Genomic DNA, 18,170 nt, shown 5'->3' with positions numbered 1-18,170 from the left:
CCCCTGTTGATTGGTGTTTATTCTGATGATAGATACAAGGAAGCACATTAGATATGACGGACAGTAGGTTGACGGCTGTAGATTCGTTATTAGTCGTTTGCATGTCAATAGACTGGGTATTTTGTAATCAAACATCATAACAATTACAAAAATAGTACAGAATACAATAAATGTAAGTACCTGACAATAGACACAAGGAAGCACATTAGATGTGCAGGACCAACAGTATGTTGATGGCTGTAGATTTGTGATTTGTCTGTTAGCATGAAAACAACTGAATAAGCATGGAGCTAATGCGACCACTACAATTAGAGAATGCTAGCTAACTTGCTCTTACAGCGATAACATACAAAAGCAAATCCCAGGAAGCCCACAATATCTAACACGTACTCACACACGCACACACAGTGTACAAAACATTAGGAACACCTTCCTAATATTGAGTTGCACCCCCTTTTGCACTCTGAACAGCCTCAATTCCTCAGGGCATGGACTCCTCAAGGCGTCGAAAGCGTTCCACAGGGATGCTGACCAATGTTGATTCCAATGCTTCCCACAGTTGTATCAAGTTGGCTTGATCTCCTTTGGGTGGTGGACCATTTTTGATACACACAGGAAACTGTTGAACTTGAAAAACCCAGCAGCGTTGCAGTTCTTGACAATACAAACAGTCTGGGTAGCCATTTGATTAGCTGTTCAGGTGTCTTATGGCTTGGGGGTAGAAACTGTTTAGAAGCCTCTTGCATGCATGCCGTGCTGTAGCAGAGAGAACAGTCTATGAATAGGGTGGCTGGAGTCTTTGACAAATTTTAGGGCCTTCTTCTGACACCGCCTGGTATAGAGGTCCTGGATGGACCTCCATTGATGCTCTCGATGGTGCAGCTGTAGAACCTTTTGAGGATCTGAGGACCCATGCCAAATCTTTTCAGTCTCCTGAGGGGGAATAGGCTTTGTCGTGCCCTCTTCACAACTGTCTTGGTGTGTTTGGGCCATGGAACTTGAAGCTCTCAACCTGCTCCTCTACAGCCCTGCCGATGAGAATAGGGGCGTGCTCTGTCCTCCTTTTCCTGTAGTCGTCAATCATCTCCTTTGTCTTGATCACGTTGAGGGAGAGGTTGTTATCCTGGCACCACACGGGACTTCCTCTGACACTGCCATTTATTTTATATCATTCTTTAACTGGTCTCCTCCCCTTCATCTACACTAATTGAAGTGGATTTAACAAGTTACATCAATAAGGGATCATAGACTGACCAGTTGAATCCAAATGAAAGCTATGTCATGGAAAGAGCAGGTGTTCCTAATGTTTTGTACACTTATTAGGTACACCCCCTGTTCACGAAAATGGTTCGCTCCTACAGACAGTGAGTCACATGGCCGTGGCTTGCTTTGTAACGCAGGCAGACAGGCATCAAGGCATTCGGTTACTGTTCCATTTAATGTTATAACGGGAAAATCGAGTGACCTAAGTGACTGAGCGTGGTATGATCCTCAGTACCAGGCGCGCTGGTTCCAGTATCTCAGAAATGGCCGGCCTACTGGGCTTTTCAAACACAAAAGTGTCTAGGGTTTACAGAGAGTTGTGACACAAACAAAAAACATCCAGTCAGCGGCAGTCCTGTGGGCGAAAACAGCTCATTGATGAGAGCGGTCGAAGGAGAATGGCAAGAATCGTGTAAGCTAACATGCGGGCCACAAACAGACAAAATAACGGTGCAGTACAACAGTGGTGTGAAGAACGGCATCTTTAAAGGCGCCACTCGACAACCCTGGTCACGGGTGGGCTGTTGCAGCAGAAGACCACACGGTCACTCCTATCAGCTAAAAACAAGAAGAAGCTGCTCCAGTGGGCACGCCATCACCAACACTGGACAATTGAAGAGTGGAAAAACATTGCCTGGTCCCACGAGTCCCGGTTCCTGTTGGGTCATGCTGATGGCAGAGTCAGGATTTTCCATAAGCAGCATGAGTCCATGGACTTATAATGGTGCCGTCTTACGGGTTCCTGATCAATTGTTCTATTTTGTTTCAGACATTGTTTCATATGACCGAAAAGAGTCTCTGGACAACAAAACCGAGATTTGGATGAGGACTATTTCAACAAATCAGAGGCGAAAGACATAATGCTCATCCCAGACCAGGCCCAAATCCCTGTGGAGTCGGCGCTATAGGGGTCGGCGTGCGGGATATCTAACGAGACTGCGAGGGCGAGTAGATAAGTTGCCATTACCCTCCGTTCTATTGGCGAACGTGCAATCACTGGAAAATAAACTGGGTGAGCTCCATTCGAGACGATCCTATCAACGTGATCTGAAGAACTGTAATATCCTGTTTCACCTAGTAGTGGCTGAACAAGGAAATGGAAAATATAAATCTAACTGTTTTTTTTAATACAAACTCTAGATCACCTCTACTCTACAAACAGAGATGCATACAAAGCTCTAGATCACCTCTACTCAACACACAGAGATGTATACAAAGCTCTAGATCACCTCTACTCGACACACAGAGATGTATACAAAGCTCTAGATCACCTCTACTCGACACACAGAGATGTATACAAAGCTCTAGATCACCTCTACTCGACACACAGAGATGTATACAAAGCTCTAGATCACCTCTACTCGACACACAGAGATGTATACAAAGCTCTAGATCACCTCTACTCGACACACAGAGATGTATACAACGCTCTAGATCACCTCTATTCGACACACAGAGATGCATACAAAGCTCTAGATCACCTCTACTCGACACACAGAGATGTATACAAAGCTCTAGATCACCTCTACTCGACACACAGAGATGTATACAAAGCTCTAGATAACCTCTACTCGACACACAGAGATGTATACAAAGCTCTAGATCACCTCTACTCGACACACAGAGATGTATACAAAGCTCTAGATCACCTCTACTCGACACACAGAGATGTATACAAAGCTCTAGATCACCTCTACTCGACACACAGAGATGCATACAAAGCTCTAGATCACCTCTACTCGACACACAGAGATGTATACAAAGCTCTAGATCACCTCTACTCGACACACAGAGATGTATACAAAGCTCTAGATCACCTCTACTCGACACACAGAGATGTATACAACGCTCTAGATCACCTCTATTCGACACACAGAGATGCATACAAAGCTCTAGATCACCTCTACTCGACACACAGAGATGTATACAAAGCTCTAGATCACCTCTACTCGACACACAGAGATGTATACAAAGCTCTAGATAACCTCTACTCGACACACAGAGATGTATACAAAGCTCTAGATCACTTCTACTCGACACACAGAGATGTATACAAAGCTCTAGATCACCTCTACTCGACACACAGAGATGTATACAAAGCTCTAGATCACCTCTACTCGACACACAGAGATGTATACAAAGCTCTAGATCACCTCTACTCGACACACAGAGATGTATACAAAGCTCTAGATCACCTCTACTCGACACACAGAGATGTATACAAAGCTCTAGATCACCTCTACTCGACACACAGAGATGTATACAAAGCTCTAGATAACCTCTACTCGACACACAGAGATGTATACAAAGCTCTAGATCACCTCTACTCGACACACAGAGATGTATACAAAGCTCTAGATCACCTCTACTCTACAAACAGAGATGTATACAAAGCTCTAGATCACCTCTACTCGACACACAGAGATGTATACAAAGCTCTAGATCACCTCTACTCGACACACAGAGATGTATACAAAGCTCTAGATAACCTCTACTCGACACACAGAGATGTATACAAAGCTCTCCCTCCATTTGGCAGATCTGACCATAACTCCATCCTCTTAATTCCTGTTTACAAGTAAAAACTCAAAACAGGAAGTACCAGTGATTCGCTCAATATGGAAAGTGGTCCAATGAAGTGGACTCTAAGCTCCAGGACTGTTTGGCTAGCACAGATTGGAATATGTTCCGGGAGTCATCCGACTGCATTGAGGAGTTTACCACATCAGTCACCGGCTTCATTAATAACACACACACGCACATATATATGGAAATGAACATAGTGAACTCATACACATTGTAATTATGTAAATAGAATGCACTATTTCAGAACGTGACCTATCGCTTGCATTTCAATATCAGACTGGGAAGAATGTATATTTTGCGATCTCCCCCTATCTGCAAGCATGACCAACGACATAACACCATACTGATATGTAAATTAAACCAACCAATGGGAATACATAAACATTGAATACATATTTCTTCAGTGGCAAGTGGAAACATAACCAACTCTGTTACACATGCTTCCCCCCCCAATCAGAGAGGAACCGGGGAGGCAGGCTGCCTCTGTTAATCCCCCATACCAGCCCAGCCCCCAGGTGCTCTGCTGAATCACTGCTACCAACAAACAGCTTTAGGACTAGAGCCATTCATATTACACAGTTAACTCTGACTGCGAAGGACTACAAGCTCAAAACAATGCTACTAGCAGAGGTCTCTATGACCAAGTCATTACCTTGGCACCCAGAACCAAATCAGCTTCAATGTTAAGGCTGTCACAAGAGACTATTTTCTCACTGTTCTCCATGTCCACAGTGCTGATGGAATAAGAACAGGTACTGCAGTACACAGGATTCAGAATAACATTGCTGATGTCAATTTTGGAAGAGAAATGGACCTCGGCTAAGGAAACGTCTAAAGAGATCAGTGTCAATTTAAAAAGCTATTGTCCTGTGCTGCTGCTGCTGTTTGTTCTATGACTGAGGCTCCTGCATCATTCGGGATTTAAACAGATGTATCCGCTGTCATGTCACAAAAACAGCCAAGTCCATTCATCTCATCTGGACTGTCTCTCAGTAACTGTTTCATCTGAGCCATGGGACGTCCCTGGCTTATCCTAGGTTTAAACACAACGCATGGGCTCAAAAGTGTAGGCACACAGATAGAAGGCACTCTGCGGAGCTACATTATATCAAAGCCAGGTACAGAACGTCCCCCGAGAACCTTACAGATAACCCAAAGCATAGTCATCTGTGCAAAACTGCAGTTTGCCGTCGCAGCATGCTTTGGGCGGCCAGTAGCAACTTTCCTTTGGAGTCAGTGCACAGGCCACATCCTGTCACAGCTCTAACTCGCCACATCATTTGTTCCTCTGCAGAGAACAAACGGCATATGGTATAAACGTTGAACACAGGAAACAGCAATGGTACTCTCTATTGTTGGTACTTTGGGGCTTTTGACACCTCTGGACCTCCGCCAAACTATTTTCTTGCTTGATTGCTTGAAAACTGCTGTGAATAAAACAGAAAACAGTGTATCACTTGAGATTATGTTAGTCATATGGTTAAAAATACATTAAACTCGAGGCCTCAGTGAGGCCTCTTTTGCCTCCCACACTAAAGTCTAGCCATGTCTGAAGTCTCTCGTCATCTTCAGAAGAGTGTTGCAGGGTAACAGAGCACCTCCCCGCAGACCTTGAGTACGGTGTCCATTTTATGACAGCCTCACACCTCAACAAATAGACACCGTACCGGAGACAGTTCTCACTTACTGGAAGGAGAGGGGCTCTGCAGAGCCTAGCAGGGGACAAACTCAGACCCAGTGGATGAAAGGCTGATACAACACTCCCACCCACAGAACCATCACACACTGAATCTCTCTCTGAGTCTTCATCACTACACATGGGCTCTATCTCAGGCTCTATCTCTATCTCTATCTCAGGTTACTCAGGTTACATTCCACTGATGAAAGATGGTCAATGTGTGACTGTGTCCAACCGGTCACAAATGGAAGAGCCTTCATTGCTTTTAAGCATCGCATGCTGAATGGTGTAACTATGGCAATTGAAAGAAAAGTGTTGTTTCAAATCATGCAATAGATCATGATATGAAAATAAATATTGGACAAGAAAGCACAATTGTAGTCAAAATTGCGGGCCAGTGTTGCCATACTGTATTATAATTGACATGTTACCTGCTCCTATTGTAATAGACCTAAGAATAAACAGACAGGGTTGGTGGGGTGGAGGAGAAACCTGTCTGTCTGTATTCTGTACGTCAACTCACAATGCGATGATTTGTCTTGCCTGTCAAAGACAAATTGCTCTTTGGGTTTCTATTCAAATCAAATCAAATCAAATTTATTTATATAGCCCTTCGTACATCAGCTGATATCTCAAAGTGCTGTACAGAAACCCAGCCTAAAACCCCAAACAGCAAGCAATGCAGGTGTAGAAGCATTCCTCTCCATCTCTCACTGCTGTGGTGAAGTGATGATTCTGTCTGGCACATAGAGCGTTCTCCTGTGGCTACCAGAAGGGTGGTCACGAACAGCCTCCAGCTGCCTGAGCCCAGGGAGAGCTGCTGGGAAGGATATTAATCAGGGAACACACAATATATATATATATCTCACACACACACACATACACACACACACGGAGAGTTCCCCCTCCCACAGACAGCAACATGACTCCTTCCTGTCTGTAATGAAACATGCAGTGCCCTCTACACACTGACTAGCAGACCCACAGGGATTTTGTGGTTGATAAAAAAACATTACACTGACGTCCACATCAATGTGCTCTCCGCGCTTGGTGGACACACTGAGTTTGAAATCCTCGCCGCTGTGATAAAACTCGCCGCTTATTAAAACGCCCACTTGTGTCATTCAGCCCGCGTTAGACCACCGAGGGGGATTGTGAGTTTATGAAATGGTGAAGTATGCCATTGGATGCCATTCAGCTGTGTCAAATGTCGTGGCGGGGGCCGTGGAGAAGACAGAGACTAGCCCTCACATCAAGGACCCTTGTGAGGTGGCTAGCGGCCGGCGGGCTGTCAGTCAGGATCAGAACCCGTCACGGTGACACTGGGATCAAGCCTGAGCGCGCGCACACACACAAACACACACACACACATCAGCATCAAGCCTAAGCATGCACAGGGGTACCACGCCAGTTTGGAACAGACTGTAGCCACCACAGAGACTCAGCAAAAGCACAGTACAGATGAGTTTTGTCTCATGGACTAGGGACTTTGTTATGGCTTATCTTTCTAACAGCTCTCATGTAGTCACAAGGACCAGGACTGATTACATTACACTACCATGTCTATTCAGGTTGAGACAATGCATGAAGCGTACGTAAACAACTACCAACATTACTTCAATATTCAACCTGTATGAATCCTATTCGGCCTGTATGAATCCTATTCAGCCTGTATGAATGCAACATTGTAGCGCTATTGTGTAAAAATCAATAAGGCTTTGTAGTGCAACAGACCCAGATAATGCATGGAGGCTCTCACATAGAGGGGCTAATGAGCATTGATACATACATACTTAACTGTTCTATTTAATTATGTGCTACAGAGGTCAGGGGAGCATGTGGGCTAGTAACACACAGAACGGCACATAAACACTGTGATATATAAAGGAAACGGGGGCGGTAGGCCTATAGAGGCATACAGTGTTTGATAGAGAGGAGGCCTTGAAGGGACAATGATGGCTGAAATTGAACTTGAATCATGGCAAGGCGACTGGAAACATGACCGAATACAAACAGTGTAGTTATTCCCTCCAGAAGGCAATCAAACAAGCTAAGCGTCAGTCTTGAGACAAAGTAGAGTCGAAATTCACCTGCTCAAACACGAGAAGTATGTGGCAGGGCCAACAGACAATCACGGATTACAACAAGAAAACCAGCCCTGTCGCGGACATCGACATCTTGCTCCCAGACAAATGAAACAACTTCTTTGCACGCTCTGAGGACAATACAATGCCACGGCACGCTACCAAAGCCTGTGGGCTCTCCTTCTGCGTGGCTGACGTGAGTAAAACATTTAAACGTGTTAACCCTTGCAAGACTGCCGGCCCAGACGGCATCCCCAGCCGCGTCATCAGAGCATGCGCAGACCAGCTGGCTGGTGTATTTATGGACATTTTCAATCAAACCTTATCCCAGTCTGCTGTTCCCACATGCTTCAAGATGGCCACCATTGTTCCTGTTCCCAAGAAATCCAAGGTAACTGAGCTAAACGACTTCTGTCATCATGAAGTGCTTTGAGAGACGAGTCAAGGATCATATCACCTCCACCCTACCTGATACCCTAGACCCACTCTAATTTGCTTACCGCCACAATAGGTCCACAGACGATGCAATTGCCATCACACTGCACACTGTCCTATCCCATCTGGACAAGAGGAATACCTATTTAAGAATGCTTTTCATTGACTACAGCTCAGCATTAAACACCATAGTACCCTCCAAACACATCATTAAGCTTGAGACACAGGGTCTCGACCCCGGCCTGTGCAACTGGGTCCTGGACTACTGGGTCCTGGACTTTGACGGGCCGCCCTCAAGTGGTGAAGGTAGGAAACAACATCTCCACCCTGCTGATCCTAAACACTGGAGCACCACAAGGGTGTGTTCTCAGCCCTCTCCTGTACTCCGTGTTCACCCATGACTGCGTGGCCATGCACGCTTCCAATTCAATCATCAAGTTTGCAGACGATACTACAGTGGTAGGCTTGATTACCAACAACGACGAGACAGTCTACAGGGAGGAGGTGAGGGCCCTCGGAGTGTGGTGTCAGGAAAATAACCTCTCACTCAATGTCAACAAAACAAAGGAGACTTCAGGAAACAGAGGGAGCACCCCCCTATCCACATAGATGGGACAGTAGTGGAGAAGGTGGAAAGATTTAAAGTTCCTCGGCGTACACATCATGGACAAACTGAAATGGTCCACCCACACAGGCGACGTGGTGAAGAAGACGCAACAGCATCTCTTCAACCTCAGGAGGCTGAAGAAACTTGGCTTGTCACCTAAAACCCTCACAAACTTTTACAGGTGCACAATTGAGAGCATCCTGTCAGGCTGTATCACCACCTGGTACGGCAACTGCACCACCCTCAACCGCAAGGCTCTCCAGAGGGTAGTGCAGTCTGCACAACGCATCACCTGGGGCAAACTACCTTCCCTCCAGGACACCTACAGCACCAGATGTCACAGGAAGGTCAAAAAGATCATCAAGGAAAATAACCAACTGAGCCACTGCCTGTTCACCCCGCTATCATCCAGAAGGCGAGGTAAGTACAGGTGCATCAAAGCTGGGAACGAGGGACTAGAAAAACAGCTTCTATCTCAAGGCCATCAGACTGTTAAACAGCCATCATTAACATACTGTAGAGAGGATGCTGCCAACATACAGACTCAAATCACTGGCCACTTTAATAAATGGATTTAATAAAAGGTATCACTAGTCACATTAAATAATGCCACTTTAATAATGTTTACATATCCTACATTGCTCATCTCATTTGTCTATACTGTATTTTATACCATCTATTGCATCTTGCCTGTGCCGCATGGCCATTGCACATCCATATATTTATATGTACATATTATTATTCCATCCCCTTACATTGTGTGTTTATGAAAGTCGTTGTGAATTTGTTAGATTTTACTGCACTGCCTGAACTAGAAGCACAAGCATTTAGCTACACTCGCATTAACATCTGCTAACCATGTGTATGTGACCAATACAATTTGATTTGAACATGAATCAGTCTAAGTCCTAGTGATCAGGGGAAGGAGGGGAGGGAAGAGGGGGGGCTTCTTTAGTGTCACACAAGTGCTATCTGACACGCATTATTATTAGCCGTCTGAGGAGACTGCCATGACAACCGAGTGACCTGATGGCAAAGGTGAAGGATTTGAGGAGGATACTCCCTTACAGAAAAAACACATGATCTGACGTGAAAAATCCCATGATTTCACGTTTTGGAACACTTCGTGATCACATTTGTGTAGTTTGATGTTATGACATGTTGCTTTACATGTTATCACATTAACTTCACAAAAGATCACGTGAAGTTCATGTGGTTTATCCGTAAAGACTGTTTGTACGAGGGGCGTCTGGCAGTTTTCAGAGTAGGACAATTTTCTTTTCAGTCAAAGAAGATGCTATTTCCTACAGTACTTATTAGCCCCAAAGGAAAAGTTTTCCAAACCCTTTAACTTCAATTATAACTTGAATATTATAATTTGTAATGAAATTAAATGTACCCCTTTCTTCTAAGGTAATTATAGCTGTTGATGCTTTACCCAAAATGATATTATGTAGTTTAAATCAAATGACACGTCATGTTGTTAGTTATCATAGACCCCGGGCCCTGATCATAGCCTCACCATTCTGCTTCATCAGAACAGTTGTTCAACCTTCCTTACGATTACACTAACCCGGTAGCCATGCTCTGTGGAAGCACATGAAATGTTAACATTCGCTATCTCTGAGAAAAAAATAGTCCTCCATCCATTACACATAGTAAAAAAAAAGTTTTGTTTTTCTCATGCCACAGTAATGGGAGCAACAATTCAACGTAAAAACATAATCACAAAACGTGTTGAACAGACTAGCAAAACCCATTAATACAATGATTAACAGAGAGGAAAGAGGACATGGAACACACACATCATTCTACTGTTCCCATTCCCATTAAATTCCTTAATGACCGGATGTGACGAGGTGTAACTTCTAACCTGTTGACATCTGTTTACTGAAACTAACATATGTCAACACTGACTATCAATATAACTGTAAAGACTACAGGAGGGTGGAGGCAAGAATAGCTCCAATTGCTTAACTATACACACACACACTGCTGGTGGGGACATTAACCATGGGTGGTCAGTTCCCAGGGTCATACATCTGCTGCTTCTGTGTTAGATAGTGTAACATCCAGCCTGACTGCATTGGGGAAATATCAGGGCAAAGGTCAAATTCACACAGGATCCATACTACTCCTCCATGTTGTATTTATTATACCAGGCCAGGGGTGTCCTATGTGGGAAATAATTTAATAAATATGGCACCGATTTCTGGTCTTGACATTACTCTATTTGCTGGGGCTTGACACACATCTACAGTTGAAGTCGGAAGTTTACATATACCTTAACCAAATACATTTAAATTCGGTTTTTCACAATTCCTGACATTTAACCCAAATAAAAATTCCCTGTCTTAGGATCACCACTTTATTTTAAGAATGTGAAATGTCAGAATAATAGTAGAGAGAATGATTTATTTCAGCTTTTATTTCTTTCATCACATTCCCTGTGGGTCAGAAGTTTACATACAATCAATTAGTATTTGGTAGCATTGCCTTTAAATTGTTTAACTTGGGTTAAATATTTCGGGTAGGCCCATTCCTCCTGACAGAGCTGGTGTAACTGAGTCAGGTTTGTAGGCCTCCTTGCTCGCACACGCTTTTTGAGTTCTGCCCACACATTTTCTATAGGATTGAAGTCAGGGCTTTGTGTTGGCCTCTCCAATACCTTGACTTTGTTGTCCTTAAGCCATTTTGCCACAACTTTGGAAGTATGCTTGGTGTCATTGTCCATTTGGAAGAGCCATTTGCGGCCAAGCTTTAACTTCCTGACTGATGTCTTGAGATGTTGCTTCAATATATCCACATAATTTTCCTACCTCATGATGCCATCTATTTTGTGAAGTGCACCAGTCCCTCCCGCAGCAAAGCTCCCCCACAACATGATGCTGCCACACCTGTGCTTCACGGTTGGGATGGTGTTCTTCGGCTTGCAAGCCTCCCCCTTTTTCCTCCAAACATAACGGTGGTCATTATGGCCAAACAGTTCTATTTTTGTTTTATCAGACCAGAGGACATTTCTCCAAAAAGTACGATCTTTGTCCCCATGTGCAGTTGCAAACCATAGTCTGGCTTTTTTATGGCAGTTTTAGAGCAGTGGCGTCTTCCTTGCTGATTGGCCTTTCAGGTTATGTCGATATAGGACTCGTTTTACTGTGGATATAGATACTTTTGAACCTGTTTCTCCCAGCATCTTCACAAGGTCCTTTGCTGTTGTTCTGGGATTGATTTGCACTTTTCGCACCAAAGTATGTTTATCTCTAGGAGACAGAATGCGTCTCCTTCCTGAGCTGCATGATGGCTAGGTGGTCCCATAGTGTTTATACTTCTCCTCTGTTCCTCTGGTGATATAGAGGTTAATCCAGGACCTGCAGTGCCTAGCTCCACTCCTACTCCCCAGGTGCTCTCATTTGTTGACTTCTGTAACCGTAAAAGCCTTGGTTTCATGCATGTTAACATTAGAAGTTGCAAATGAGAACTTGTTCTCAACTAGCCTACCTGGTTAAATAAAGGTGAAATAAATCAATACAAATAAATGTACTCCCTAAGTTTGCTTTATTCACTGCTTTAGCACATTCTGCCAACCCGGATGTCTTAGCCGTGTCTGAATCCTGGCTTAGGAAAACCACCAAAAACCCTGAAATTTCCATCCCTAACTATAACATTTTCCGCCAAGATAGAACTGCCAAAGGGGGCGGTGTTGCAAACTACTGCAGAGATAGAACTCTGCAGGCTATCTTACTATTCAGGTCTGTACCAAAATAATTTGAGCTTCTACTTCTAAAAATTCACCTTTCCAGAAACAAGTCTCACCATTGCTGCTTGCTATAGACCACCCTCTGCCCCCAGCTGTGCCCTGGACACCATATGTGAATTGATTGCCCCCCATCTATCTTCTAAGCTCATGCTGCTAGGTAACCTAAACTGGGACATGCTTAACACCCCGGCCATCCTACAATCTAAGCTTGATGCCCTCAATCTTTTACAAATTATCAATGAACCTACCAGGTACAACCTCAAATCCGTAAACACGGGCACCCTCATAGATATCATCCTAACTAACTCGCCCTCCAAACACACCTCTGCTGTTTTCAACCACGATCTCAGCAATCACTGCCTCATTGCCTGCATCCGTAATGAATCTGTGGTCAAACAACCACCCCTCATCACTGTCAAACACTCCCTAAAACATTTCTGCGAACAGGGCTTTCTAGTTGACCAGGCCGGGGTATCCTGGAATGACATTGACCTCAACCCGTCAGTAGAGGATGCCTGGTTATTATTTAAAAGTGCCTTCCTCACCATCTTAAATAAGAATGCTCCATTCAAAAAAAATTATAACTAGGAATAGATATAGCCCTTGGTTCACTCCAGACCTGTCTGCCCTTGCCAGGACAAAAACATCCTGTGTCGTTCTGCATTAGCATCGAATAGCCCCCGTGATATGCAACTTTAGGAACCAATATACACAAGCAGTTAGGAAAGCTAAGGCCAACTTTTTTCAAACAGAAATTTGCATCCTGTAGTACAAACTCAAAAAAGTTCTGGGACACTTTAAAGTCCATGGAGAATAAGAGCACCTCCTCCCAGCTGCCCACTGCACTGAGGCTAGGAAACACTGTCACTACCAATAAATCCACAATAATTGAGAATTTCAATAAGCATGTTTCTACAGCTGGCCATGCTTTCCACTTGGCTACACCTACCCCGGTCAACAGCCCTGCGCTCCCCACAGCAACTCGCCCAAACCTCCCCCACTTCTCCTTAACCAAAATCCAGATAGCTGATGTTCTGAAAGAGCTACAAAATATGGACCCCTACAAATCAGCCAGGCTAGACAATCTGGATCCTCTCTTTCTAAAATTATCTGCCGAAATGATCTGCCTGTTCAACCTCTCTTTCGTATCGTCTGAGATTCCCATAGATTGGAAAGCTGCTGCGGTCATCCCCCTCTTCAAAGGGGGAGACACTCTTGACCCAAACTGCTACAGACCTATATCTATTCTACCCTGCCTTTCTAAGGTCTTTGAAAGCCAAGATAACAAACAGATTACTGACCATTTCGAATCTCACCGTACCTTCTCCGCTACGCAATCTGGTTTCAGAGCTGGTCATGGGTGCACCTCAGCCATGCTCAAGGTCCTAAACGATATCATAACCGCCTTCGATAAGAGACATTACTGTGCAGCCGTATTCATTGACCTGGCTATGGTTTTCGACTCTGTCAATCACAATTATTATTGGCAGACTCAAAAGCCTTGGTTTCTCAAATGATTGCCTCGCTTGGTTCACCAACTACTTCTCCAATAGAGTTCAGTATGTAAAATCGGAGGGCCTGTTGTCCGGACCTCTGGCAGTCTCTATGGGGGTGCCACAGGGTTCAATTCTCAGGCCAAGACTCTTCTCTGTATACATCAATGATGTCACTCTCGCAGCTGCTGGTGATTCTTTGATCCAACACTACGCAGACGACACCATTCTGTATACCTCTGGCCCTTCGTTGGACACTGTGTTAACTAACCTCCAGATGAGTTTCAATGGCATACAACTCTCCTTCCGTGGCCTCCAACTGCTCTTAAATGCAAGTAAAACTAAATGCATGCTCTTCAATCGATCGCTGCCCGCACCTGTCCGCCCATCCAGCATCACTACTCTGGACGGTTCTGACTTAGAATACAGTGGGGAGAACAAGTATTTGATACACTGCCGATTTTTTCCCACTTACAAAGCACGTGGAGGTCTGTAATTTTTATCATAAGTACACTTCAACTGTGAGAGATGGAATCTAAAACAAAAATCCAGAAAATCACATTGTATGATTTTTAAGTAATTAATTTTCATTTTATTGCATGACATAAGTATTTGATCACCTACCAACCAGTAAGAATTCCGGCTCTCACAGACCTGTTAGTTTTTCTTTAAGAAGCCCTCCTGTTCACTCATTACCTGTATTAACTGCACCTGTTTGAACTCGTTTCCTGTATAAAAGACACCTGTCCACACACTCAAACAAACAGACTCCAAGAAGAAGGATGAGTACAACCCCAAGAACACCATCCTAATTGTGAAGCATGGAGGTGGAAACATCAGTCTTTGGAGATGCTTTTCTGCAACGGGGACAGGACGACTGTACCGTATTGAGGGGAGGATGGATGGGGCCATGTATTGCGAGATCTTGGCCAACAACCTCCTTCCCTCAGTAAGAGCATTGACAATGGGTCATGGCTGGTTCTTCCAGCATGACAACGACCCGAAACACACATCCAGGGCAAATAAGGAGTGGCTCCGTAAGAAGCATCTCAAGGTCCTGGAGTGGCCTAGCCAGTCTCTAGACCTGAACCAAATAGAACATCTTTGGAGGGAGCTAAAAGTCCGTATTGCCCAGCGACAGCCCTTAAAACTGAAGGATCTGGAGAAGGTCTGTATGGAGGAGTGGGCCAAAATCCCTACTGCAGTGTGTGCAAACCTGGTCAAGAACTACAGGAAACATATAATCTCTGTAATTGCAAACAAAGGTTTCTGTACCAAATATTAAGTTCTGTTTTTCTGATGTATCAAATACTTATGTCATGCAATAAAATGCAAATTAATTACTAAAAAATAATACAATGTGATTTTCTGGATTTTTGTTGTGTACCTATGATAAAAATTACAGACCTCTACATGCTTTGTAAGTAGGAAAACCTGCAAAATCGGCAGTGTATCAAATACTTGTTCTCCCAACTGTATGTGGACAACTACAAATACCTAGGTGTCTGGTAAGACTGTAAACTCTCCTTCCATACTCACATTAAACATCTACAATCCAAAATTAAATCTAGAATCGGCTTCCTATTTCGCAACAAATCTTCCTTCACTCATGCTGCCAAACATACCTTCGTAAAACTGACCATCCTACCGATCCTAGACTTCGGCGATGTCATTTACAAAATAGCCTCCAACACTCTACTCAACAAATTGGATGCAGTCTATCACAGTGCCATCCGTTTTGTCACCAAAGCCCCATATACTACCCACCACTGCGACCTGTATGCTCTCGTTGGCTGGCCCTCGCTTCATACTCGTCGCCAAACCCACTGGCTCCAGGTCATCTACAAGTCTCTGCTAGATAAAGCCCCACCTTATCTCAGCTCACTGGTCACCATAGCAGCACCCACCCGTAGCACGCACTCCAGTAGGTATATCTCACTGGTCACCCCCAGCCAATTCTTCTTTTGGCCGCCTCTCCTTCCAGTTCTCTGCTGCCAATGACTGGAACGAACTGCAAAAATCTCTGAAGCTGGAGACTCTTACCTCCCTCACTAGCTTTAAGCACCAGCTGTCAGAGCACCTCACAGATCACTGGACCTGTACATAGCTCATCTGTAAATAGCCCATCCAATCTACCTCATCCCCATACTGTATTTCTTTATTTTGCTCCTTTAAAAAAAAATATATAATAATATTTTTTTAACTAGGCAAGTCAGTTAAAGAACCAATTCTTATTTTCAATGACGGCCTAATTCAGGAGCAGAACGACAGATTTGTACCTTGTCAGCTCGGGGGTTTGAACTTGCAACCTTCCGGTTACTAGTCCAACGCTCTAACCACTAGGCTACCCTGCCGCCCCAGTTGCACATTCCTCTTCTGCACATCCTACCATTCCAGAGTTTAATTGCTATATTGTAATTACTTTGCCAACATGGCCTATTTAAATAACGGTGAAATAAAAAAAAAACTTGTGTACTATTGTTTGTACAGATGAACGTGGTACCTTCGGGCATTTGGAAATTGCTCCCAAGGATGAACCAGACTTGTGGAGGTCTACATTTATTTTTCTGAAGTCTTAGCTGATTTCTTTTGACGTTCACATGTTGTCAAGCGAAGAGGCACTGAGCTTGAAGGTAGGCCTTGAAATACATCCACAGGTACATCTCCAATTGACTCAAATGATGTCAATTAGCCTATCAGCAGCTTCTAAAGCTATGACATCCTTTTCTGGAGTTTTCCAAGCTGTTTAAAGGCACAGTCAACTTAGTGTATGTCAACTTCTGACCCACTGGAATTGTGACACAGTGAATTATAAGTGAAATAATCTGTCTGTAAACAATTGTTGGAAAAATTACTTGTGTCATGCACAAAGTAGATGTCCTAACCGACTTGCCAAAACTAGTTTGTTAACAAGAAATTTGTCAAACTCAATGACTACAGCCAATGTGCATGTAAATTTCCGACTTCAACTGTATATAAAGTACTGGAGAGAGAAAAACACTTAAGAACATAACATTAGAAGATTTTATATACTGAATAACCACATAAGGTAGCAAGTGCTGGGACTGCAGTCAGAGGCCTTAGTCAGCAGACGGAGTCAAAAGTCGAGACCCAAGTGGAACCCAGTTATAGAATGCAGTGTTTTTCTGTCCCTTCAGTCTTGACGCACAGAGACACAGGTCCTGGGAAGCAGCGTGACACACTGATGTGCCAACCGTTTGACCATTAACGGTCAAAACAGGAACAAGTCTCGACAAAGCTGATAGGAATGCTGCTGACCAATGGGCCGGCTACATATAAGGGCATATATCAGTGTTTTTTTCCCTCAGTAACGGGCGCAACGATCAACCTAAAAACATAATCACATAACTTGTTGAACAGCCTGGCAGACCCATGAATATAATGATTAACAGAGAGGAAGGAGGACATAGAACACACATTACTGTTCCCATAGCCGGTTCATTAAATACCTTAATGAACGTACAGGTAACTGCCAAAATAAAGGAAACACCAATATAAAGTGTCTTAATAGAGCGTTGGGTCACCACAAGCCAGAACAGCGTCGATGCCCCTTGGCATAGATTCTACAAGTTTCTGGAGTTCTATTGGGGGGGGATGAGACACCCCTCCTCCACAAGAAATTCCAACTTTGGTGTTTTGTTAATGGTGGTGAAAAATGCCGTGGATGGGGGCATTGCCATCCTAAGGGGTCATAGCTATGGTAGGCGAAATAATGGCCTACCCATATTTTTTTTTACATGACACTAAGCTTGATGAGATGTTAAACGTTTAATTAACTCAGGAACCACACCTGTGTGGAAGCACCTGCTTTCAATTTCTCTTTGTTTCCATTATTTTGGCAGCTACCTGTATGCAACTTCTAACCTGGAGAAGTGAAACTAAACAGATGAAAAATGAAGTGTCCCTGCTTTGGTACATACTGCACTGCAGGGCTTTGGCCCATAAAGGAGGGGAGAGCGCCAGAGTAGGATACACAAGAGACACCTGAGCCCAGAGTCTAGACACACACATACACACTTGAGGCAGCCACTGAGTCCTCCACTCGTCCCTCCTCATTTATAATACATGAGAACCAGAGTAGACAGACTAGAGGCTGATATAGGATCTTCCCTTTGGGAGAAAGGAGGATTCCCCTATAGACCCATCCAGCAGTCAGCCAGTGTTGACGCTTGTTGCCTCGACTTAGAAGTCCTCTGCAATACAAAACTGACAAACAAGAGTACAGCCTTGCTGCTGATGGTCAAGT

This window comes from Oncorhynchus clarkii, chromosome 33, assembly GCF_045791955.1.
Source record: "Oncorhynchus clarkii lewisi isolate Uvic-CL-2024 chromosome 33, UVic_Ocla_1.0, whole genome shotgun sequence".
Taxonomy (NCBI): Eukaryota; Metazoa; Chordata; class Actinopteri; order Salmoniformes; family Salmonidae; genus Oncorhynchus; species Oncorhynchus clarkii.
The sequence above is the reverse complement of the archived record's forward strand: the minus strand, read 5'-3'. Positions refer to the sequence as shown.